Here is a 26044-nt window from a genome sequence, read left to right on the forward strand (position 1 = left end):
AGTTTTATTGAGATGCAATTGACATACAGCCCTGTGTAAGTTTCAGGCCTACAGCATCATGATTTGACTTACATCCATCATGAAATGGTTTACCATGAGAAGTCTAGTTACCATCTGTCACCATACAAAGAGGTTCCATTATTAATGACTATCTTCCCCCCATGCTGTGTAGCATCCCCAGGACTCATTTATTTTGTAACTGGAAGTTTTTAATCTCTTAAATAAAAACCAAAAGAATTGGGTTTTAATTATAAAAGTAAGACACGCCCATGATCCAAATAAGTCAATGTACAAGACCACACAAAGACAGAAAACAAAAAGTAGACACTTTCATGCCCGTGTCGCTCACCTCCCGATTTTATTTCCTATGATTTTGTAAATTTTCAAGTATTTGATTCGCAGTTAATTTGCAAAACAGATGATCACATGCCATGCTTATGCCCATGCCTGGGGCAAGCCCCCTTTGGAAAGCTGTGGTCTAATGTTCCATCACGGCTCTAGAAAGCGCCTCAGAAATATACCTTGCAGTTGTCCCCCTGCCCCACACACCATCCAGCATCAAATAAAAATTCACGCATTGCGTTGGCCTTAGTCTCTGTAACCTAGAACAGTCTCCCATCCAGCACCTCCCACGCCTGGCTAGGGACCCTTACAATGGGCTACACTGCGCTTGTCTCGTTGGTCCCTGGTGGTGTCTTTAACTCAGTCCCTCTCTTTTCTGTAAACTGGAAGTTGGGTTTAATTAGATTCAGGCTAAACTTTTTTGTCAAGCATTCTTCATAGGTGGGGTTGACAGAGATAGCAAATAAAAATATAGGCTGCCCTACATTTCAATTTCAGGTAAACAAGGAATACTTTTTTTAGTGTAAGCTATGCACCATGCTCGCTCTCTCTCTCTCTCTCTCCCTCTCTCTCTCTCTCTCTCTATATATATTTTTTTTGGCTGCATTGGGTCTTCGTTGCTGCACGCAGGCTTTCTCTAGTTGCGGTGAGCCAGGGCTACTCTTCGTTGCGGTGCGCGGGCTTCTCGTTGCGGTGGCTTCTCTTGTTGCAGAGCACAGGCTCCAGGCGTGCGGGCCTCAGTAGTTTTGGCTCGCGGGCTCTAGAGCACAAGCTTAGTAGTTGTGGCGCACGGGCTCAGGTGCTCAGCGGCATGTGGGATCTTCCCGGACCAGGGCTTGAACCCGTGTCCCCTGCATTGGCAGGTAGATTCTGAACCACTGCACCACCAGGAAGTCCCCCCATGCAATATTTGTAGAATCACTTATACTTCGAAAAAGGTATTTGTTGTTTATCCGCAATTCAAAATTAACTGGGCGTCCTGTATTTTATCTGGCAAACCTGTTAAAATCACGATGCCACTGTATGCTCTGTAGGGCCTCTCTGGGTACCACGGTTACTGACGGCGATGTGGTCACCAGGTTACAATGGTGACTTTCAGACCTCTTGACTACTTGGAATTGACCATGTCAGGTATGGCACCTTGGTACTCCCCATTTGACAGATGAAGTGACCGAGGCCGAGGTGCCGATCTGGAGAATCCTTTTGGCCCTGGGAATGGACCTCCCGGGGTGTCTCTGGCTGCTTTCAATTCTCCTCTCTCCACCCTGCACATATGTGGAGCTCCACCAATGTCCAGGTTTTTGCTGACTTTCTCGGGGTACACGTGGAGGGTTAGCAGAAAGATCACAGACTCTGGAGACTGACAGGTCTGCTTTCTATTCTGACGCTGATGTCTCCCGGCAGGGTGGACTTGGAAAAGCTAAACGGTCTCTCTGAGCCCCATCTGTCCACTTTACAGATGAGGAAGCCAATGTCTGAGCCATTGGGTTGCTTTGAAGATGAAAACAGAATTCATTCAATAAATATTTTTAGGCTCCTTGATTATATCCGTGGATGCAGAAAAGACATTCGATAAAATTCCATACAATTTCAAGTTTAAGCAAACCAACAACCTTTTTTCTATAAGAGCAGTTGAGCCTGATAAAGGGTATCCACCACAGATCTAGAGAAAACACTCTGCAGCTGGGGGGCTGCAGAGTGCAGCCTGTGGGATCTCAGTTCCCCAACCAGGGATGGAACCTGTGCCCCCTGCAGCGGAAGCACAGAGTGCTGACCACTGGACCTCCAGGGAATTCTTAATGGTGAAAATGTTTCAGTAAAGTTAGGAATCAGACACAACCTTCTCTGTTACTGCTTGTATTCAACGCTCCACCAGAGGTCCTGGCAGCGTCCTTTCTGTGCTCTTGTACACTGATTTATGCGGATCACGGGTATATCTTTTTAAAAATAATTAAAAACCAATCATTTTATTAAAAATACAGCCAAACACACAAGCAAAGGCCTAAAAGTCCAAGAGAAATGGCCTTAGTACAAGCCTTAGCTCTCCTTACTCCCCAGTTGCAAGCCAACCCACCCCTGCTGAGAAAAAAAGAAAAAAGAAGGAAGAGATTATAAGGATTCAAAGGAAAGAAACAAAAATGTCATTATTCAACGATAACATGACTATATCAAAAATCCAAGAGAGGGCTTCCCTCGTGGCTCAGTGATTAAGAATCCGCCTGCCAATGCAGGGGACACGGGTTCGAGCTCTGGTCAGGGAGGATCCCACATGCTGCAGAGTAACTAAGCCCCTGCACCACAACTACTGAGCCTGCACTCTAGAGCATGTGTGCCACAACTACTGAAGCCCGTGTGCCTAGAGTCTGTGCTCCACAACAAGAGAAGCCACTGCAGTGAGAAGCCAGCGCACCGCAATGAAGAGTAGCCCCCGCTCACCACAACTAGAGAAGGCCCACATGCAGCAACGAAGACCCAATGCAGCCAATAAATAAATAAATTAATTAATTAAAAAAACAATCCAAGAGATTCAACAAACCATTACAAGTAAAAGAGATGCATAACATTACTGGAAAAATGATTAATATTTTAAAAATCTATACACAAGGAAATAAGAACTAGACACATAGTTAAAAATAATGATATAACAAAAAATGATAGAGCAACAAAAATAGTTAGGAATAAATCTAATAAAAGGCATGTAAAGGGCTTCCCTGGTGGTGCAGTGGTTGAGAGTCCGCCTGCCAATGCAGGGGACACGGGTTCGTGCCCCGGTCCGGGAAGATCCCACATGCCGCGGAGCAGCTGGGCCCGTGAGCCATGGCCGCTGAGCCTGCGCATCCGGAGCCTGTGCTCCGCAATGGGAGAGGCCACAACAGTGAGAGGCCCACGTACCGCAAAAAACAAACAAAAAAAGGCATGTAAAAAGTTTTGGAGAAATTTATAATACTTTGCTAAAAAACTCAAAGGAAGTTTTACATAAAGATCAGTTTTCCTCAAAATAACTTCCAAATTCAAGGGAAGCCAATAAAAATACGTTAGTGAATTGGCCCCAAAACTTGGCAAGGGTGATTTTAAATGCATAAGTTCTTTATGGATTTTAGACTCTAGAGTCTGGATTTTAGCCTTTGGAATTTTGTTACTTTGTAAAAGATCAAAGAAGAGTCAAGGCAATTTTGCAAAATAAAACAAGAAAGAACATATCTTAAAAGATTTTAAACTTCCTCTAAAGCTAAGTGGGAAGTACAACAGGTGGTATCAGACTAATGTACTAGAATAGAACTCAGAGAAGACCCACACTTCTGTGGGAACATGTATGTGACAGGGGTGAATGGACAGCTTGGTAGAGAGGAAATGGATTCGTTGGCAAACCGTTCTGTGTAACTGGCTATTATAAAAAGATAAATTAGATTCCTGTTATTAGATCATTCACTAAATAAATTTCAGATGGATTAAAGAACTAAATATGAAAATGAGGCACCGAAAACTTTTAGAAGAAAACAGAAAATATCATGATATTAGGGTAAGGAAGGATTCTTAATCAAGATAAAAACAACAAAACTATAAATAGAATGTTGACACACTCAATTGCATTAAACAGGGTTTCTTTTTTTTAATTAATTAGTTACTTTATTCTATTTTTGACTGCGTTGGGTCTTCATTGCTGCGTGCGGGCTTCTCATTGTGGTGACTTCTCTTGTTGCGGAGCACGGGCTCTAGGCACGTAAGCTTTAGTAGTTGTGGCACGCGGGCTCTAGAGTGCAGGCTCAGTAGTTGTGGCGCACGGGCTTAGTTGCTCCACGGCATGTGGGATCTTCCTGGGCCAGGGCTCAAACCCATGTCCCCTGCATCGGCAGGCGGATTCTTAACCACTGCGCCACCAGGGAAGTCCCTAAGCAGGGTTTGTTATGGCAAAAAACCAAGATACTTGATATGAAAAGTCCATAGTATGTGCAGTGCTTCAGAATACAGGATATAAATCCTAGAAAACAAAGAGAAAAAAGTCAAGCAAAAGCAGCAGAGGGCTTCCCTGGTGGCGCAGTGTTTAAGAATCCACCTCCTAATGCAGGGGACACTGGTTCGAGTCCTGGTCCGGGAAGATCCCACATGCCGTGGAGCAACTAAGCCGGTGCGCCGCAGCTACTGAGCCTGTCCTCTAGAGCCCGCGAGCCACAACTACTGAGTCCACATGCCACAACTACTGAAGCCCGCGCGCCTAGAGCCCATGCTCCGCAATAAGAGAAACCACTGCAAGGAGAAGCCCGCGCACCACAACGAAGAGTAGCCCCCGCTCACCGCAGCTAGAGAAAGCCTTGCGCAGCAACAAAGACCCAACGCAGCCAAAAGTAAATTAAATAAATAAATTAAAAAAAAAAAAGCAGCAGAAAGTAGAAAAACAGGCAAAAGATGCGAACAGGCAATTCATAGAAAAGAAAACCCAGATGAGTGGGCCATTTGATTTGCAAATTAACAAAATATTTCAAAATTTAAAAACAATATGTGAAAATTAGGAGGTGAATGGCTAGGGGAATAGAGAAATTAATCTTTATTTTGTGCCCTTCCTCCTATTCTTGTTTTCTAAGCCATGCATATACCTCATTTATTTTTTTATATGTCTCATTTTAATCATTAAAAACTACTTATTTTAGTATGCATAAGTGTAAATATATTAGCACTGGCATTTCAGAGCAGAGGGAGTTGTAAGTCTGCGGTCTCCCACTGGATAGGGGGTTCCATATCCAACCCCACTTCCTGTTCCCTACACCCCAGTTGGACTCAGTGAAGGTCAAGGTCCCGCTGTCAGAGCCGGGCTCCTGAGTGGGCTTCTTTGCTTACAGGCCTCCCCACTGGACCTGACCTCCAGGGGCCCCATGCAAAGACCCAAGCACAGGGTGGACGTTTAGGAAATGTCTGTTTAAGGGATCATTAGCAATACTTATTGAGCACCTACTGCTGGCTCATCTCATGAGGACTGACTTAGTAAGAGCCTGTGAGACTCACACACAGCTGAGCCAAGGCTAAAAGGGAGAGGCTGGGGGATCTCACATTCCAGACAGAGGTTTGCAACCTTGACCTTATATCAGCATCTCCAGGGAGATCCCTGAGACCCACGCCAGTTTCTGATTCAGGAGTTCTAGGGTGGGACCTGATAATTTGCATTTCTAATGTTTTCTCAGGTCATGCAGATGCTGCCTGTGGGGGAACCAGGCTTTGAGAACCACTGTTCTAGAGTTTAGGAAGTTGGCCAATTAGGGTAAATGGACTAAATCCCAGCAGGAGAGGGGAAGGACCATTCCGGAGGCACAGCCTGCATTTCGGCTCTTTCCTGGGCTGCAGCTGCCCACTGTCATGCCCACAGGGGATCTGCATTTTCAATTGCTCCCTGGGGAGCCAGCACTGCTGAGGACAGTGTGTGGGCCAGCATCCATTTCGGGGGTTTGTTTCCCTCTTCCTGTGGGTTCTCTAGAGTCCCTCTGCCTAGACCTTGGCCTCAGTTACCGCATCTGTTAAATGGGGATAAACTGAACTCCCAGCATGATCGGGTTGAGGCAAGAATTAAGGGTAACGCCGTAGGGAATGGAGCCCAGAGCTGGGCACTGAACACTCAACCATTGTCAGCTACTGCTGCAGTTTTGCATTTTCCTGTAACAGAGCTACCTACCTGTGCCAAAACAGATGGAGCTCCAAGATATATCCTTGAGGGGAAAAATGCAGGTTGCAGAAGGATACAGAGTTTTATTCCCGTATATGATTCATGGAGCCCTATATGGAAAATAAAAGAATAAAAGCCAGCAAAGAAGGAAATACACCAACTTCTTTTCGCCTGGGTGATAACTTGCTCTATTGTTTTCCTTCCTACACTGGGAGGGGAGCACACAGGGGGTTATGCTTCCATTTTTTAATATCTAAAATACTTCATTTGAAATTTTTAGGTAGTAAATTTCATCAATGTTTTTTCTTTACGTCTTGGTGTTTTGTTTTGTTTTGTTGCGGTACACGGGCCTCTCACTGTTGTGGCCTCTCCCGTCGCGGAGCACAGGCTCCGAACGCGCAGGCTCAGCGGCCACGGCTCACAGGCCCAGCCGCTCCGCGGCATGTGGGATCTTCCTGGACCGGGGCACGAACCTGTGTCCCCTGCATCGGCAGGCGGACTCTCAACCACTGCGCTGCCAGGGAAGCCCTATGTCTTGGTGTTTTAAGTCACATCCATGACTAAACTTTTTCTTACGTCTTTAACGCTTTATACATTTAACTCTTTGCTATAAGTGTACTCTTTTTTGGAATAAGGAGTTAAGTTTTTCCCCAAAATCCTTCTCCTTAATGTCATTTATTGAATAATAGGTTCTTTCTCCACTGGTGTGAAATGATACCTTTTACCATTTACCAAAGCCCCATATATATGTGGGTAGGGTATTAAGTGACTTATTCAGTTCCATTAACTTTTCTGATTGTCCTTGTACCAATACCAGATCATTTAAGAAAAAACTAAATTGGCATTTTTGTTAATAGAGCACATGTTCATGGTAAACGATGTCGGCACAACACACGAAGAGGGTAGTTTCCCACCATCCCCAATCCTACCTCCCAGCGATAAAGGTCTGGGTTAGGGTTCATGGCAAGATTAGGAACGAGAGCCCAGACGGGGTGCCAGCGATTCAAAGGCAGCCATTCCCAGCCCCTTAACAGCAGGCAGGGGTGGGAGTTCCACTCATTTGCTAAGATTCTCGGGGGTCCTCATTCATTAGCTGGAAATGGTGCACCTTTGGGGCTAGCAACAGGATCAGCTGTGACTGTTATTTCTTTAACCGATGACGAAAATGAAGTCCTAAGCCATTAACTGTCTTGTCCAAATTCATGCTGCCAGTTGGTAGGTGAACATTTTCAGGTTAGAGCTGCATAGTAGGACACGTACTATTCCTTTTGCCTGGACCATCTCTCCTCCAGCACGCTTTCACACTTTGTAATTCTGTATATTGGTTTGAGGCCAGAAGCCCACGGGGGCAGACACAGGTCTGTTGGGTTCACTGCTGTCTGCCCAACGCCTGCAATCCTGGGAGATGCCGGAGACGCGTAGTAGGTGGTCAGTGGATATTTGCTGATTGACAGGGTAATGCTTAGCCTACTGCCTGGAGCCTAGGAAAGGCTTAAGACATGCTAATAATTACGGGCTAGAAGGCATTTGTCTGCAGACAGGCACGGTCTCCAAGTGGCTGGTACAGATGTTCTCAGGCTGCTCAGAATGCCAGCAGCACGGGGCGCATTTCATAACGGACAAGCCTGTTTCTACCACTCATCTGCGCAGGCGCAACAGTGCTGTTTCTCTGAGTGATACTGAGCCTGTGAGTAACAGAGCCTGCATCATTTTGGTTGCTTTTATCTAAACTTTGGTCCCAAGCCACCTTTCACAGTCAGCTGGACCCAGGAAGTGGAGAGAAATCATGGTCACCCACCGGGCTTTCTCTGACATAGTTCTTGTGCCAAGGCTGTTTGGTTCTCATGCTGGACATCCAGGCTCACGGGACTTCCCTTAATCACCGCACTTATGGGGAGGGGGTGCCTCCCAGATTCACTGCCCTCTGATAAGATGAAAGTTCTAGATTCTTCTAAAATATTTTCTGTTACTAGAATAACAAACCCTTCCGGTCTTGGTCATTCTCCAGACATCCTCTACCCCAGGAGAAAAAGTATTGGTTGTATGTATTGAATAATTTGAATTCCACAGAGTGGACTCTTCTGCAGGTATTTTAAAAAATGAAACGTACTGATAGATAATAATGCAGAAGCATGGCCAAGAATATTGCCGGGTGGTAAATTTGTGTAAAATAGCAAATAGGGCTTCCCTGGCGGCACAGTGGTTAAGAATCCATCTGCCAATGCAGGGGACACGGGTTCGAGCCCTGGTCTGGGAAGATCCCACATGCTGCGGAGCAACTAAGCCCGTGTACCACAACTACTGAGCCTGTGCTCTAGAGCCCACGAGCCACAGCTACTGAGCCCTCACACCTAGAGCCCGTGCTCTGCAGCAAGAGAAACCACCGCAATGAGAAGCCCACCGCAACGAAGAGTAGCCCCCGCTTGCCGCCAACTAGAGAAAGCCCACGTGCAGCAACGAAGACCCAACACAGCCAATAAATAAATAAATAGCAAAGAATAAGATCTTTATAAAAGCTGTTTGCAGAGATATATACTTCAGTAGATAGAAAAAGGACTCCAAGAATTTATCAGTCATCTGGGGGTTAAACTCAGGAAGAAGGTTTACTTCTAGGAGAAAGCCAGGGAGATGGACATTTATATGTTCTGTAGCTGTACAGGTATACATATTTCATGAATGTTTTATAACCAAAATATATTCATGCATTAGTGGGTAATTTAAAAAAAAATACATTGAAACAAACAAACAAAAAAACCCAACAGAAAGTTATAAAGTGGGAATAATGCAAATCCCTGTCCCACCCAGTCACCTACCCTCCACCCTCCCAGGTGGCCACCACAAACAGCAGTTCTTTAGATCTGTAATCGTTCCTTTTGTGAGTAAATATTTGTGTTCAGAGAAAATGTTAATAGCCGTGAAGTTGGATGGTTATGCCTTGGGTGCGGCCCCAGGAGGAGAAAGGAATTAAACCACACCTCCCACAAAAAGGAAAAAAAAAAAGAAAAGAAGGAAAGAAGCCATAAATGGAACACTTCTTTCTGAATGTGATCTCCTGTGCGTGTTACGGAGAGACAGCTGTCAACCTCCGTCTTTTAAATAATAATGATGTTAATTAGAATCATACTGGCAGCCATTGTGTGCTGGACCCTGTTTCAACTGCAGCTAAACTGCCTTCTCTTGAAAATGGAGCTCACATCTTATTTCCTTTTTTTTTTTTTTTTTTTTTTTTGCGGTACACGGGCCTCTCACTGTCGTGGCCTCTCCCGTTGCGGAACACAGGCTCCGCGGCCGTGGCTCACGGGCCCAGCCGCTCCGCGGCATGTGGGATCTTCCCGGACCGGGGCACGAACCCACGTCCCCCTGCATCGGCAGGCGGACTCTCAAACCACTGCGCCACCAGGGAAGCCCTTATTTCCATTTTCTTTGTTATTATTATAGAACGTTTTCAAACCCATCCAAAAGTAGAGAGAACTGTACAGCGACCCACCCTTCACCCGGACTCATCACTGTTTCAGTCACCACCACTTTCTGCCCCTTGCTTTTCGTCCATCTCTCTCCTCCACTCCCCCCATCAATATTTTAAAACGAACCCAGACTTTGTATCATTTCACCCAGAAGTACTTCAGTGTGTCTCTAACAGATAAAGACTTTCTGCCTGTTTGTTGTTATTCTAACCACGTAACCCCAACATGGTTATTACTCCCGATAGAAGTTAATAGTAATTTCTTGCCATCTACTAACCAGTCGCTCTTCAATGTTGTGTTTTTTAGTCTGGCCAGAGGAAGACCTGAACAGTTTTGAGAAATTGCCCAACACCATAAGGCATTTAAACAAAAATAGTAAGTGGTATCCCTGAATGAGGGCCACCACATCCCCGGGATCTTGTTAGAAATGGAAAAATCCCAAACCCAGACCCATGCATTGATAAACCAAACCGCCAGTTTAAGGAAAACCATGAGTGATTAAATTCTCTTTACTGCATAGCAGGTAGTGGCCAGCCCACTCTGGATTAATCCACTTTTTCCCTGAGATCTGGATCTTGCTTGGCTAGAAGAGATGTCTCCTTCAAGTCTTAATACCCACAGTAAGAGCCCGGCATGCCGCAGGCATCAACCAGGTTCTTGGGGACAGAGAGGTCCCCACTGTTCCGAAGCTCTCACGCTAGTGGAAGAGACGGACAGCAAATTTATAATTAAATAAAATAATTGCAAGTTGTGATTGCTCCTATATCAGCTGGATGAGGTCTCTTCTGACATCCTGTTTGTTTGTTTTATTTTTATTGAAGTATAGTTGATTTACAATGTTGTGTTAATTTCAGCAAAGTGATGAATGTTGATGAGTGTAATGTTGTTAATTACAGCAAAGTGACTCAGTTACACATATATGTACATTCTTTTTTATGTTCTTTTCCATTATGACACCCTGTTTAAATTGCACTGGCTCGTAAGGCCTTGTCCCGCCAGCCCAGCTCCCCGCCCTCCTCGCTCCTTCTGCTTCACTTTGCCCAGTTGTCCTCACCTCCAGATGTTGGGCCTGGATCTTTCCTATTTATGTGTTCATTGCTTTTCTCTTTGGCTAGGGTGTGAGGTGTAGGATAAATATTTGCTGAATGAAAGTCTACTAAAAGTTTTTGAACAATGAAGGAAAGCACTTACGAGTGATCAATAAGAGTCAGCTATTCTTTTTTATTTATTTTTTTGCTGTACGCGGGCCTCTCACTGCCGTGGCCTCTTCCATTGCGGAGCACAGGCTCCGGACGCGCAGGCTCAGCGGCCATGGCTCACGGGCCCAGCCGCTCCGCGGCATGTGGGATCTTCCCGGACCGGGGCACGAACCCGTGTCCCCTGCATCGGCAGGCGGACTCTCAACCACTGTGCCACCAGGGAAGCCCAAGAGTCAGCTATTCTCTTAAAAATAAATCTATTTCATTCCTACCCACAGAAGAGTTCCTATGAGGAAGGAGGCTGATACAAACAGCAACTACAGAAAATGACTTGCCCTGGACCCTGCAGTGGGTGCATGCCTCCACCCCATGCTGTGTCCTTCGGAAGAAATCCAGGAAGCCTGAGGCCAGAGCGCAGGTGAGTCACTGAGGACTCTATGCCCTTGTGGCGGTCCTCCAGGTCCCCTGTCTGGATTTGTATTTTTTTCACCCGAGGGCTCTGCATCAAGAGGCTGGTGTTTTATTGTCCCTCCTAGACATAAAAGGGACCTAATCTCAGCCTCATCAGTATAAAGATCTCAGGTGTCTCAAGATGTGTCTGTACAGTCAGAGTAATTCTAAAATTCAAGCGGGAGTTTTGGGGGGAGGAGGGAAGAACGTAGGGTTGAGGCTGGAGCAAAGCAAATACTGATAGATTCTGAAGCGCTCATGGAGGATGAGGGCAGTGAGGCAGGTGTAGAAACAAGGCTGAGAGCTTTCGCGCTCGGTCTTGGAACCGGGGTAGGAGCAGAGTGTTTAACACGCAGAACAGCGACAGCCTCACCCACGCCTGGAAGGGAATCTAGGAAATGACAAAGGCGGCACTTCAAATGGAAGGGATTTAAAAATAAATGCTAATGGATATGTTTTTGTTTGTTTGTTTGTTTTTTATATTTTTTTGGCCACACCGTGAGACTTGTGGGATCTCAGTTCCCTGACCAGGGCTCGAACCCGCGCCCCTTGCATTGGAACCTGGGAATCTTAACCACTGGACCGCCAGGGACGTCTGCTAATGGACATGTTTATCCATTTGCAAACGGTACCACGAGTCTTCCCCCTTCAACCTCAAACACACACAAATATACACACTACCAATTCCATATGGGTTCAAAACCCAAACCTAACACACAAATTCAGGGAGAATCCTTGAAACAAGACAGGTAAAAAGACAGTGTGATGGAAATGGGAGCAAATAGCATGGAATACAAGTGGTCAGTCATTATGGGAAAAGTTGGTCACCACCGTTTTGACCCTCAGATTGTGGAGAAGCTAAAAAATGAGACAGAGGGCTTCCCCGGTGGTGCAGTGGTTGAGAGTCCCCCTGCCAATGCAGGGGACACGGGTTCGTGCCCCGGTCCGGGAAGATCCCACATGCCGCGGAGTGGCTGGGCCCGTGAGCCATGGCCGCTGAGCCTGTGTGTCTGGAGCCTGTGCTCCGCAACGGGAGAGGCCACAACAGTGAGAGGCCCACGTACCGCAAAAAAAAAAAAAAAAAAAAAATGAGACAGAGCTCCAGGTAATAATGCAGAAGAATAGCCAAGAATATTGCTACATGGAAAATTCATGTCAAACAGCAGAGATTAAGATCTCCTTTGTAAGTTGTGTGCAGAGTAAGGGCTTAAACAAACAGAAAAAGGATTCAAAGGACGCTTCCCAAAGTTCTTAATCATGGTTACTTGGGAGAAGCTAGGGCGTTCATTCTCATTCTAATGTACAAACGTGACCTTGTGAGGACGTGGGCCTTCTCGACACGATGGGGGTGTGTAATCGGTTGCCGCATTTTAGAAACTAAATGTAGCATTAGTTACAAACTCTTCTTGCGTTTCCCCTACAGAATGTACCTGTATGATTCTGCAAATCCCACACATCCTATGGGCAGTTGCTCCATTACATTCTACAGCACAGAAGAGTCTCCCAATTCCTCATGGCAGCCAGGCCTTAAACAGCCTGTGGGTGGCTTTTGTTTGGGCCATGGGCTCTTTGAAAAGATGACTCAGTCAGGTAAGTGGTTTGGCACCTGGTGTCAAACGTCTCACACTTGAGCACACAGGACCTGTCCGGCCTGGAAGGGCAAGTCTTGAACATCTGTGGGCCTGGGGTCCCTCCTGCGTGCGGTGGAGTCACCTCCACAGGTGCAGGTCCCACCCCTCTAAGACACCACACCCCATCACTTCCTACCCCTGCCTTTCCTTCTAATACCTGACCCATCTTAGTTATGAGGTTCGTGGTGGTCCCCATGGTAAGATCTGGGGAGCAGGACTTGGCTGCTTTCCTTCCCCACCATCCCCCCAGCCTGACCTGGTACCTGGAGGTACTCATAGTACATCTGCTGCAGGGACGTGGGACCCCCCTCATCCACCGCCCGGGCAACCTCAGAAGAGCACCTTATTTACAAAACACCCGCTGGTAGGACAACGCTCAGTGGAGCTCTGGAGATAACAGGAGGAATGTCTGTGAAGACTGAACGATGGAACTCCTAACCCCACCTTAGCTCCCAACCTGTGCTGCCCCAGGGCCTTGCCCTCACTCCCCTTGCCTCTGCTTCCCCTAAAGGTCTGCTGTCTGACCTTCTGGCGCCTCTCGATTTCAGCATCGCCTCCTCTGGGAACCTGCTTCACCTCCAGCACAGGCCAGGCTGCCTTATGCCCACAGCACCCCTGCCTCTCCGTGGTGTCGCTGCCTCTGTCAAGGTTGGGTTAGCTGTGTAGTCGTTTGCCGAGATTCTGTCTCCCGCCAGCGATGCGAGGCCCCAAAGAAAGGGGTTGGAGCCTCCTTTGTTGTCTGTGAGCTGCCCAGCACGGGGCCTGGAACACTGTCGGCGCTCCATAAGTATTTGTGGAATGAAAGATGGACAAGAGACAACTCCCGACAGAGATAGGGAATCGCAGGGTGGAGGGACAGCGTGGAGCCGGGTGACGGGGAGAGGCCGGTTTGTGAAGGTGACACGTCTGACTCAGCCCCGGTCCAGGAGGGGACCAGTTAGTCAGGCCTTCGCAGGTGCCGATGCCCCAGAAACACAAGGACACTGAACACACCACAGAGCGACCTTTTAAGGTCAAGGCTACCACTTCAGACACTCCCCACGGGGCTTTTCGCTTCTCTGTCTCCAAACCCCAAGAGGTTGTGAACGCGTGGCCCATAGCACCCGGAGGTTTCTGCTCTCATGGGTGCAGCTCTGCCCTCTCTCCCTCCCTCCGCTGGTGTCTGTTTTAGACCTTGGTGGAATTTAGCACCCAAACTCCCTGGGCTCCATCACCGTTAGGGCTCTGTCAATTCCCAGTGCTTAGAAATTAACACTGTATCCCACCCCTCCCCCACCCAAACCCCATCCATGGGGAAAACTTTTGGGGTGTCAGGCCAATGGAGATTTGATTTGATTTATTTATTTTGCATATTTACTTCCAGTTTTATTTTTTTTTATTATTATTTTTTTTTTTGCGATACGTGGGCCTCTCACTGCTGTGGCCTCTCCCATTGCAGAGCACAGGCTCCAGACGTGCAGGCTCAGCGGCTCACAGGCCCAGCCGCTCTGTGGCATGTGGGATCCTCCCGGACTGGGGCATGAACCCATGTCCCCTACATCGGCCGGCGGACTCTCAACCACTGCGCCACCAGGGGAGCCCCAGTTTTATTTTTTAATGAAAATTACTTAAAAACTTATACATGCTCATTATAAGGAATATAGACACTATAGCAAATACAACAATAAATGTTTTAAAAGCTCCCCAAATCCTACTGTCTAAAAATTATTACTGCTAATATTAGGAAAATATTATTAGATACATTTTTCTTTGCATTTACAGAGAGGAGGATGGACAAACAGGTGAAAAATGATATCTCAGTATAATTTTAATTTGTATTTCTCTTATTAGGAGAGAAGTACAGAATCCTCTCATATGTTTAAAAGTCATCTATACTTCAATACCTGTGTTTTATTTATATTTCTTGCCCAATTTTCTATTGGGGTTGTTGACTTCTTATTTATTTGTAGTAGATCTTTTTATACTACATAAAAGATCTTTATATAAGGTAAATTAGCTCTTTGTTATGGATTCATTTAATAATGTGCTGGATTTAACTTTTAGTGAGTGGATTCATTTTTTTAAATTAATATTTATCGCAGCATAGTTGCTTTACAATGTTTGCGTTAAGTTTCTACTGTACAGCAAAGTGAATCAGCATATATCCCCTCTTTTTTGGATTTCCTTCCCATTTAGGTCATCACAGAGCATTGAGTAGAGTTCCCTGTGCTGCACAGTAGGTTCTCATTAGTCATCTATTTTATACATAGTATCAATAGTGTACCTACGTCAATCCCAATCTCCCAATTCATCCCACCACCCTTCCTCCCTAGAAGATTTTAAAAGTTCCCTGAAGGATACAGGATGGCTGTAGGGTCCCGGATGTGTGGTGGATGCTCTGCAGTATTGGGTTTTAACACTGATGGCTGCCACCATCAGCCCGGCACTGGAAGGCTGACCCCAATTCCCCCTGCCCACTCCCTTCTCCCACCACTGCCAGCCTTCTGAGAGGTGCAGAGGCAGACCCCTTGGCCTCCCCAGAGACTGTCCCTGAACCATCCATTCCCCTTCCGTCGGATAGAAGGAGAAACTCAAATCTAGAGGTGGGACCGTGGGGGCAGGTGGGAGGGGATGGGTAACCTTCTCAGAAAACCTCTGGCCGCCTACCCACAGGAGATGCAAAATAACAACCAATCCAGAAGGTTTCTATCGTATTCATAGCCCACGCTTCCTTCCCCAGTGCCAGGTACTCTGCTCACTGCTCTTACGAAGGGAAGCTAAGCAGAACATTCTTATGGGGACCTACAACTGTCTCATTTACAAAGGAAGAAGCTCTACCTGTCAGAGGGACAGGGCTGTCCTTGCCCGCCTCCCCCCTTTCTTCTGGGGATGCTTAGAGCAGTAGATCTCTTATCCTCTAATGGACTCCAAAATGTAATTCTTTTTTTTTTTTTTTTTTTTTTTGGCGGTACGCGGGCCTCTCACTGTTGTGGCCTCTCCTGTTGAGGAGCACAGGCTCCGGACGCGCAGGCTCAGCGGCCATGGCTCATGGGCCCAGCCGCTCCGCAGCATGTGGGATCTTCCTGGACTGGGGCACGAACTCGTGTTCCCTGCATCGGCAGGCGGACTCTCAACCACTGAGTCACCAGGGAAGCCCAAAATGTAATTCTTTTTAAAAATTAATTTATCAATTTTAAAATTGAGGTGTTAATTGACATACATTACATTAGTTTCAAGAGTACAACATAATGATTTCATATTTGTATATATTGCAAACTGATCACCACAATAAGTCCAGTTAGCATCTGTCACCATAGTTACAGAATTATTTTTTTTCTTATGATGAGAACTTTTAAGATCTACTCTCTTAGCAACTTCCAAATGTGCAATACGATATTATTATTATTATTTTTAATTAATTAATTTATTTATTGGCTGCATTGGGTCTTCGTTGCTGTGCACAGGCTTTCTCTAGTTGCGGCGAGCAGGGGCTACTCTTTTTTTGTGGTGCGCGGGCTTCTCATTGCGGTGGCTTCTCTGGTTGCAGAGCACGGGCTCTAGGCACGCGGGCTCAGTAGTTGTGGCATGTGGGCTCAGTAGTTGTGGCTCACAGGCTCTAGAGCACAGGCTCAGTAGTTGTGGCGCACAGCCTTAGTTGTTCTGCGATATGTGGGATCTTCCTGGATCAGGGCTTGAACCCGTGTCCCCTGCACTGGCAGTCAGATTCTTAACCACTGCACCACCAGGGAAGTCCCAATACGATATTAATAACTATAGTCCTCATGCTGTACACTACATCCCTGAGACTTATTTTTTTTTATAACTGGAAATTTTGACTCCCTTCACCCATTTTGCCTGCCCCCCCCCACCTCTGTCAACCATCAATCTGTTTTCACATGTATGAACTTGGTGTTTTGACTTTGTTTTTGTTTTTAAGATTCCACATAGAGGGACGTCCCTGGCGGTCTGGTGGTTAAGACTCCTCGCTTCCAATGCAGGGGGTGCAGGTTCGATCCCTGTCTGGGGAACTAAGATCCCACACACCACTCAGCCTCCAAAAAAGATTCCACATATAAGTGAGATCGTATGGTATTTTTCTTTCTCTGTCTGACTCATTTCTAGCATAATGCCTTGTGTGTTGTTGCATGTGGCAAGATTTCATTCTTTTTCATGGTGGGATAGTATTCCATTTACTTACCCACTTATTTGTCCCTTCGTATATCTATTTAATCATGCAGTAAATGAGCATCTGCTTGGTGACGAGATACCAAGGGCACCAAAGGGCAGAGATTCTCAAAGTTTCGGTCTAAGGACCTCTTTACATTGGAAAAAATTACTGAAATTCTCAGAAAGCTTTTGATTATGTGGGTTAGCAATAGTTACTGTATCAGAAATTACTGAGACATTTAAAACATTTATTTGAAAGTAACAATAATACACACCCATGACATATTAACCTAAAAACATATTTTATGAAAAAAGTAACCATATTTTCTAAAATTAAAAAAATATGTAGTGAGAACAGTGGTTGGGATTTGTCTGTTGGTTTGTTTTTACATGTTACAGCTCCCTTTAATGCCTGGCGTAATAGAAGGCAACTGGGTTCTCCTGCCTGCTTCCGCCTCCAATCTGTTGTGATAGTACACATCACGTAGCCTCTGGAAAATTCCACCGAACCGAGGGAAAGAGGCAAATGACATGCTGTTATGAAATAGTTGTGCTCTCATGACCCTCTGAAACAGTCTTATGGACTCCACTGCCACAAGGACACACCAGCCAAGGGCAGTAGGACCAGACAGGGCTGGGGGTCACCAAGCAGCCTATAGCGGCCCTGTAGGCATGGCAGCCCTCTTCTCCCTCTCCCTTGACCTCCTCCCTTTGTTTCCTTCCATCTCTTCCCGTATTCCTCTCCAAACTTCCCCTGCCTGTTCCCTTGCTTGGCTAGGTAACTCCCTCTGGAAGCTCAGCGTCTCCGCTCACCTTAGGCTTTTCAGACTCCGAAGCCTGTAGCCCTGCTTTTTATTTGGTGTGTGGCCTTGGGCAAGTTATGTAGCTTCTCTGACCCTCATCCACTCCCTCTTCAAGGTGAGGAAACTAAGACCTGACGCACAGAAGCATTCTGTAGAGTCAAGGAGATTTTATAGTTATAACCAATGTTAATGATGCGGCCTCTCTCTGCTGGCAAGTTCTGTAGGCAGGGAATGGAACAGACACACGCTTAGGCCCTCAAGGGTTCTACGTCTTAGAGAAGAGGTGCATTTTCATTCATAAAACAAATAAGTATCGAGTACCTCCTATATGCCTGACACTGGATAACATATGTAAAGCACCAGAGTTCAGATTATGAAATCCTATGCAGCAGTTTTTAAAATGAGGTATTCGAATATGGTTAGAACTTGAAGATACATTATTAAGTAGAAAATGCAAGTTGCAGAATGATATAGGAATATGTAGTACCATTTATTTATAAGCATGCAAACACATCTATTTTTTTCTCTTAAATATTTATGTTTTGGGGCTTCCCTGGCGGCGCAGTGGTTAAGAATCCGCCTGCCAATGCAGGGGACACGGGTTCGAGCCCTGGTCTGGGAAGATCCCAAGTTGCCCTGGAGCAACTAAGCCCGTGCGCCATAACTACTGAGCCTGCGCTCTAGAGTCCGCGAGCCACAACTACTGAGCCAGCGTGCCACAACTACTAAAGCCCGCATGCCCTAGAGCCCATGCTCCACAACAAGAGAAGCCACCGCAATGAGAAGCCCATGCACCTCAACGAAGAGTAGCCCCTGCTCGCTGCAACTAGAGAAAGCCCACGTGCAGCAACGAAGACCCAACGCAGCCAAAAATAAATAAATAAATAAATTTGTTTTAAAAAAAATCTGTTTAGCTATTAATTACAAATCTAATTTCCCTTATATAAAGAAATCATGTATTTTTACCTGATACATCTAAACATCATTTGCAAGTATAAAGACCTGAAATAACTTAAAATGAATTTACAAAATATGTTATTTAAAATATATTATTACAGGGGCTTCCCTGGTGGCGCAGTGGTTGAGAGTCTGCCTGCCGATGCAGGGGACAGGGGTTCGTGCCCCGGTCTGGGGAGATCCCACATGCTGCGGAGCGGCTGGGCCCGTGAGACATGGCCGCTGAGCCTGCGTGTCCGGAGCCTGTGCTCCGCAGTGGGAGAGGCCACAGCAGTGAGAAGCCCGCGTACCACAAAAAAAAAAAAAATAATGACATTGCTTGATATAGTACCTGGCACAGGTATATGAAATATATACAGAAGAAGACATGAAAAGGTAATTTCCTCTTCCAGCCATGATGAAGCCTCGAATACTGGCCTTGCCTTCCTGCTGTAAACAACTGGAAAAGTGAATAAGATAACAGGAAACAATTGTTTTCAGACACCAGACCACCAGCATCACAGGACTGTGGTCCCTGGAAGAAGGGTGACGTGTGCCCTCTGATCGCCCAGCCTTCCACCTGGAGCTCCTGTCTGGCCAGACCGGCTTCCTGGGCATGTGACCTGTGCACTTACAAGTGTCGCAATCTTGAAGGGCCTCGTGCTTGGGTTAATGCTCTGCTGTGACTGTCCTGGAATTCTTAACTTTTGAACAAGGGTCTGGATTGTCATTTTGCTCCGGACCTTGCAAATTGCCATGTGATTCCCACCCTTAGGAGTGTACCTAAGAGGCGGGGACCCGTGCAGACAGCTGCAGCCTCAGCCGGGGCAGGGCCAGGAGCCGTGGCGCTGCCTCGGCCCCGCCCTGAGCTGCTGAGCAGCCTTCTGCAGCAGCGGGAGCAGGCCTAGGCCAGATCTGCAGTGAGTCACTGAACATGCTCTGCCTTGGTGGCCATTCTCCAGCCACCGACTGGATTTTGACGAACAAACCAAGATAACGCAGGGTTTCTTGACCTCGATGCTGTTGACATTTTGGACCGGATTGTGGGGGCACCCTGTGCACTGTGGGATGTTAAGCAGCATCCTTGGCCTCCACCCGAGAGATGCCAGGAGTGCCCACCCCTGAGCTGTGACAACCAGCAATATCTCCAGACTTTGCCAAATGTCCCCTGGGGGAGAAATCACCCTGTTGAGAGCAGTAGCTTTAATCGAGAGCTCGGCCCCAGGCCTGGCTTTTTCCTGTCTCTTCGAGACCTAACAGACATCTAATCTCAGCCTTATTAGTACAAAGATACTGGATCTTTCTAGCTATACATTCTGAGTAATTCCACTCGAAATGGAAGCAAGATGTGTGTGTGTGTGAGTGAGTGTCAGGGGTGGGAAGAGCCTGGCACATTGATTCCAAGACTTTTCTGGAAGTCTTGAATCAGGGAGATGAGGCAGATATGGAAACAGGGCAAAAGCTACAGTCATCAAAACACAGCTTGGGGGACTTCCCTGGTGGCCCAGTGGTTAAGACTCTGCGCTTCCACTGCAGGGGGCACGGGTTCGATCCCTGCTTGGGGAACTAAGATCCTGCATGCCACACGGGGTGGCCAAAAATAAATAAAATATTTAAAAAAAAAACAACACAGGGACTTCCCTGGTGGCGCAGTGGTTAAGAATCCGCCTGCCAATGCAGGGGACACGGGTTCGAGCCCTGGTCCGGGAAGATCCCACATGCCATGGAGCAACTAGCCCGCGAGCCACAACTGCTGAGCCCGTGTGCCACAACTACTGAAGCCCGCGTGCCTAGAGCCCGTGCTCCGCAACAAGAGAAGCCTGTGCACCGCAACAAAGAGTAGCCCCCGCTCGCCGCAACTAGAGAAAGCCTGCATGCAGCAATGAAGACCCAATGCAGCCAAAAAAAAAAAAAAAAAAATCCCACAGCTTAGCACTGGCATAGGAATAAACTATTAAAGAAGGCAGATGGGAGGGCAGAAAAATACACATGGACAGAGGTCAACTTGTACGATTAAAGGGACGTTTCAGTCTGCCCATCTGCACTGTTAGGGCCATCGGCTATCATCTCTCCATTTGGGAAGAATAAAAATTATGTCTATCTACCTTAGACCATGAATACATCTCCCTTCCCACTTACCCCCCCATACCAGCTGCATTAAAGATCGAAACATTAACAAGAATGTATGAAAATCATTGAAAAATATCGTTCCAGTTTTAGTACTTACCCCCCATACCAGCTGCATTAAAGATCGAAACATTAACAAGAATGTATGAAAATCATTGAAAAATATTGTTCCAGTTTTAGTATATGTGCTGCCGAGGCGAGGACTGAAAAAATATTGAAGAAAACGTACCTTGATAGAAAAATGGGCAAATAGCGCACATGGTTTGCAGAAGTCACACATATGACCAGCAAATATTTGAAAACATGCAAATCAAATGTACCCTTTTTCTTTTGAGCTAATAGCTGATCGCCAAAAGTTAGGGATCAGTAAAATCACCTCTTTCCACTTTGTAATTGGGAGGAAATGGACACGTTCCCTACACCGCTAATGTAGATCGTGCTGCTTTCCTAGGCTCTGGTGCCCAAATCCCACTTCTAGGCATCACACCTGGAAAAGGTACATCTGCGTTTCTGCAGGCTCTCAAAGTCTCTCTAGACTCACCCTGGCAAGCCCGAGGCCTTAAAGAGCCTGCGGCCGTGTTTTGTTTGTCCCACAGGCTATTTTAAAAGACAGCTTGACTCAACTTGTTAGTGTGTGAGTTTAGTCTTCAGCAGACAGGTTAGTACGTAGTGTCGTATTTACCCATTTCTGCCACCTCCCTGGCTCTGAAGGGCAAGTTACTGAAGCACAGTGTTCCTGGGTTCCTGCACATGCAGAATGGAAAGAGAAATAGTTCCCCTTCATGGGGTTCCTGCAGGATTAAATGAGATAATACATGCAAAGGCCCAGGAACAGTAAGCCACACGTGGTAAGTGTCAAAGCAGGTCAGCTAGGATGCATAGGAAAAAGGCAAGTAAAAGCAAAAAATTCTAATGTGACAGCTATCATAAACATTAAACTTAAAACTAGCAAAAGAGAAAAAAAAAAGGAAGGAAGGAAGAAGAAAAACCAAGGAGGAAAGCAAAAAAAAAAAAAAAAAGCGAATCTACACATATGGGCATGCAGAGATGTCCCCACTCTACAGCTAAGTGCAAAAAGCAAATTGCAGAAGAGAAACTACTCTCGCTAGTGTTATTACAATTTTATGTTTAAAATGTAGATCTAATGTAACACATATCTTCTGTATCACATGTAATATAGATTATGGATGGAAAATGTGTAGAATTATACTTCTGTGTTGTAATGGTGTTTATCTCTGGGAATGGGAAAACTGGGGACTTCCTAGTTTATTTATTTCCTTTTGCACTTGAATTGGAAACAACCCCATCATTCAAGTCCCTGCTCAGAGATCACTTCCTTTACATGATCACCTCTTTGAAACACCCCGTCTCCCCACCGTTCCCAGCCCCTGCCCTTGCCTCCAGTGCCACCTGATGCTATATGTGTCCGTGGTACTTACTGTCTGTCTCCGGAGACCCTGAGCTTCTCGAGGGCAGGGACTTGGCCCTTTGCCACTGTCCCCTGACACAGGAGAGGTCTTGGCAAGCTGCCTGCCCAGTGAATGAAGAAGCCGGCCACCTGGTGAGATTATCCAAGAGGGGAACAGCACTTCTTCTCTAGACATCTACTCTGGGCAGAATCCCCCAGACCTAATAGGCGCAGTGTGTCCAGAGGGCCTCCTTCCATTCTTCTCTGGGCCAGAGTCAGCTCTTCAGCACCGCCTGCCCGAGCCACAGGCTAGTCAGCTCCCCCTGGCCTGTTAGGCAGCCTGGCCTCTGTTCTAGCATTTCTCCTCTTAGCATTTCCTCCCCTCCTCCCTTCTTCCCTTCCTTCCTTCCTCCCTCCCTCCCTTTATAATAGTTTACTTAATACTATTGCCCCAGCCAGTATAAGCTTCATTGGTTTGGGGATTTTGTCAGTTTTGTGAACGTTCTGTATCCCCAGAACCCACAATAGAGTTTGGCATGTAGGAGGCCCTCAAAACATTGTTGGAGGGATGCGTGGCCCCTCCTTCTAGAATAGGGGTTACCGGAGGGCGGGTTCCTAACCTGGTGACAGCCTGGCAGAGATGCTCATAACTAACAGTTGGAGGAACGAAGGAATGAATGTCTCCAAGCGCCTCTCACTTGCTGATTAGCCCGAAGGCTACCGACGTGGCAGGTGCACTTAGGAGGTGAAGTTGGGCAAATGAGGGGTTCAGGGAGGCGGCTGAGTGTGGGCGGGAGCGGGGGTGTGGGTCGGCGGTCAGCCTGAGAAGCAGGTTCAGCTACGGATAGAGAGCAGCCTGTGCTCCGAGGGTAAAGAGAACGCAGCAGTGATGACATTGCAACAGACACTGTGTAACACTTACGTTGCCCAGGCATCCTTTTAAACCCTCTGCGTACACGATCTCATTTCATCCTCACCCCTACGAGGTAGGCACTGTTATCTCCATTTTGCAGATGGAAACACTGAGGCACTAAGAGTTGAAGCAGAGTCAGGACCTGGAGCAGACACAGCGGCGCCCAAGCCTGTAGTCTTCATCAGGGAGTAAGAGGTGAGGGTGTGGCACATTCCGGGAAATGCAGACACCATCAGCCTTCCACCTGTCCTAAATGCGATAGGAAATGTAAGGCATTCGGACCCCCTGTTTTCTAGTGTTCGGTACCGTGGGGGCACTGACCTCCCCTAGTGCCCTGCCAGACAAGGTAAGGCAGCGCTGGAGCCTGGGGCCAAGGACATCGTGAACCCCTGGATACACATCAAATAGCCTCCCAATCGGAAAAAGTTAATAAAAGCTCTACAATCAAAAACCACGGCTCTAGCCCAAGCCCCTCCTTGCTCAGTCTGTTCACTCACCACTGTCAACTTGCGTCAGCCCACCTGGTAGGGGCCACAAGGGGCTTGGGACTGCGGGCAGATGGAACATATCTCTCCATTGCACAGTAACACAGGGTCATAAAACAACCGCAACCTGTCTTCATTTAAAATTTTGATATTTTGTTCATCAGGGAGTTTTTGTGTGTGTTCATTTTGATTTTTAAAAACTAGTGCATTAAAATATTGTCCTGATTACTGCATTTTGGGATGTCCTCTGAAATTCTGCTTCCTCACTCTAATTCCAGCCCTGGTCCTTTCCCTCCTGTTACTGACCTTGGGGGTAACTGACTTGCCCTTCTTTTGGGAGTCATCAGGGCAGGCTGGTGGTCCAGGTGAGGGGAACCTGTAGATTCAGACCTGTCCTAAGGGTGTGGGTCCAAAAGGAGAAACGGGTGACTTGCTTGTTTGGATAGGATGGGGCGGAGGAAGTCTTGGTTTCAGGTCATCACCTCTTTGGGGGCCTCAGAATTTTCCTGAATATAATTGAAATATGGATTTATAATCTAATCCTTTGGGTGGGGGAGGGGACATAGGAAGAAACAATCAAATTCTTTTTAAAAAAAATCATGTTCGACTTAAACTTCCTTGCCTCCTCTTCCTCTAACCCCCAAATCCATATAAATGATAGAATTTTTATAACCTTGTATACAAGAATGAAAAACTGTTTCTTTAAAACAAAACATAGAGGGACTTCCCTGGTGGTGCAGTGGTTAAGAGTTCGCCTGCCAATGCAGGGCACACCGGTTCGATCCCTGGTCCGGGAAGATCCCACATGCCGCGGAGCAACTAAGCCCGTGCACCACAACTACTGAAGCCCGTGTGCCTAGAGCCCGTGCTCCGCAACAAGAGAAGCCACCGCAATGAGAAGCCCGCGCACCGCAACGAAGAGTAGCCCCGGCTCGCAGCAGCTAGAGAAAGCCCAAGTGCAGCAACGAAGACCCAACGCAGCCAAAAATAAATAGATAGGCCCAGACTCCCCAGCTTCTCCACCGGAGCCAACAAGAGGTTTATTTAAAGGGAAAGAAAGAGACTATGGCACTGTTTCCTCCATTAATTGTGAAAGGACGTTGCAAGTTTGGGGGCTGGATAAATGTCATTAGTGGGCCCGGCCCACTGGCTGTAAAGGATGTAGGCACACCAATTGCTGCTAAAAGAACAGGCTTTTATTTATTTTTATATATTTTATTTTAAAAATATATTAAAAAAACCCAAAAATAAATAGATAAAATAAATAAATTTACATTAAAAAAAGCATAGAAAACAAACTGTGGTTACCAGGGGGTGTGTGGGGATAAACTGGGAGATTGGGATTGACATGTACACACTGCTCTATATAAAATAGGTAACTAAAAAAGACCTACTTCATAGCACAGGGAACTCTACTCAATCATCTGCGGTGGCCTAAATGGGAAGGAGATCTAAAAAAGAGTGGATATATGTATAACTGTTTCACTCTGTTGTACACCTGAAACTAACACAACCCTGTAAATTAACTATAGTCCAATGAAGATTTTTTTAAAAAAGTCTAAATGCTGGTTTTGAGCAGGGTACATTGCTTGTTTAAAAGGCCAATTTGTGATGATTAAAGAGTATCCTTTCAATACAGAAAGAGTTTGGGTGACCTGAACCACAAAGAGGGACAGAGGAATCCCTTAAGCTATGCAGTTATGGTTTTGGAACATGTGCATTTGATTCATTATACACAGTTTCAGAGTCTCATATGTGAACACCTGAAACTATGTATTCGTCTTTAAGATTTTTTGGTTGGTGTTCCTGGTATTTAAAAAGGGTTTGGGAACTGATATTTGTTTTACATTAAGAGTGGCTATAAAGAATAATTTCTTTCTTTTAGGTTCTGGTTCTAATTTGGTGTTGATTTTTGCTGGCTACGTTTTCCCTCTGGATCCTTGGGTTGCCATGGTACCATTTTGGTTTTTTTAATGTTGTTGTTTCTGGGCTGACAGCCCCACTGAAATGAGTTCCTACATGCAGAACTCAGGAGCTTGGCACCACGTTCAGGGAAGAAAACGTTTGTGTGCCATGTGAGGAAGATGCTAGCAGTAAACTGGAGCTACTGCAGCCTGGCTTGTAGAATTTAAAAGAGTGGGCAGGGACTTCCCTGGTGGCCCAGTGGCTAAGACTCCACACTCCCAATGCAGGGGGCCCAGGTTCGATCCCTGGTCAGGGAACTAGATTTCACATGCCGCAACTAAAGATCTCACATGCTGCAACTAAAGATCCCACATGCCACAACTAAAGATCCGGCACGTGGCAAGGAAGATCCCGTGTGCGGCAACTAAGACCTGGCGCAGCCAAAATAAATAAATAAATGAATAAATAAATAAATATTAAAAATAAATAAATAAAAGAGTGGGCAGAGGAGAAAGGACACAGGTGGCTGCCTGGGGGCTGGGAGCTCTCCCCCTGTGGGCTCTTGCTCCAGCCTCCTTGCAGACC

General features: G+C 46.4%; 1 long non-coding RNA gene across 1 annotated transcript; it reads left to right on the forward strand.

Annotated features, from left to right (window-relative positions):
* Positions 1–10951: 10951 nt before the first annotated feature.
* On the forward strand, positions 10952–13363 carry LOC137206509 (uncharacterized). Its single transcript, XR_010934673.1, has 3 exons — positions 10952–11073; positions 12529–12695; positions 13285–13363. It is a non-coding gene; the product is annotated as an uncharacterized lncRNA (long non-coding RNA).
* The last annotated feature ends 12681 nt before the right edge of the window (positions 13364–26044 follow it).

Source organism: Pseudorca crassidens, chromosome 15 (genome assembly GCF_039906515.1).
Source record: "Pseudorca crassidens isolate mPseCra1 chromosome 15, mPseCra1.hap1, whole genome shotgun sequence".
In the NCBI taxonomy this organism is placed as follows: domain Eukaryota; kingdom Metazoa; phylum Chordata; class Mammalia; order Artiodactyla; family Delphinidae; genus Pseudorca; species Pseudorca crassidens.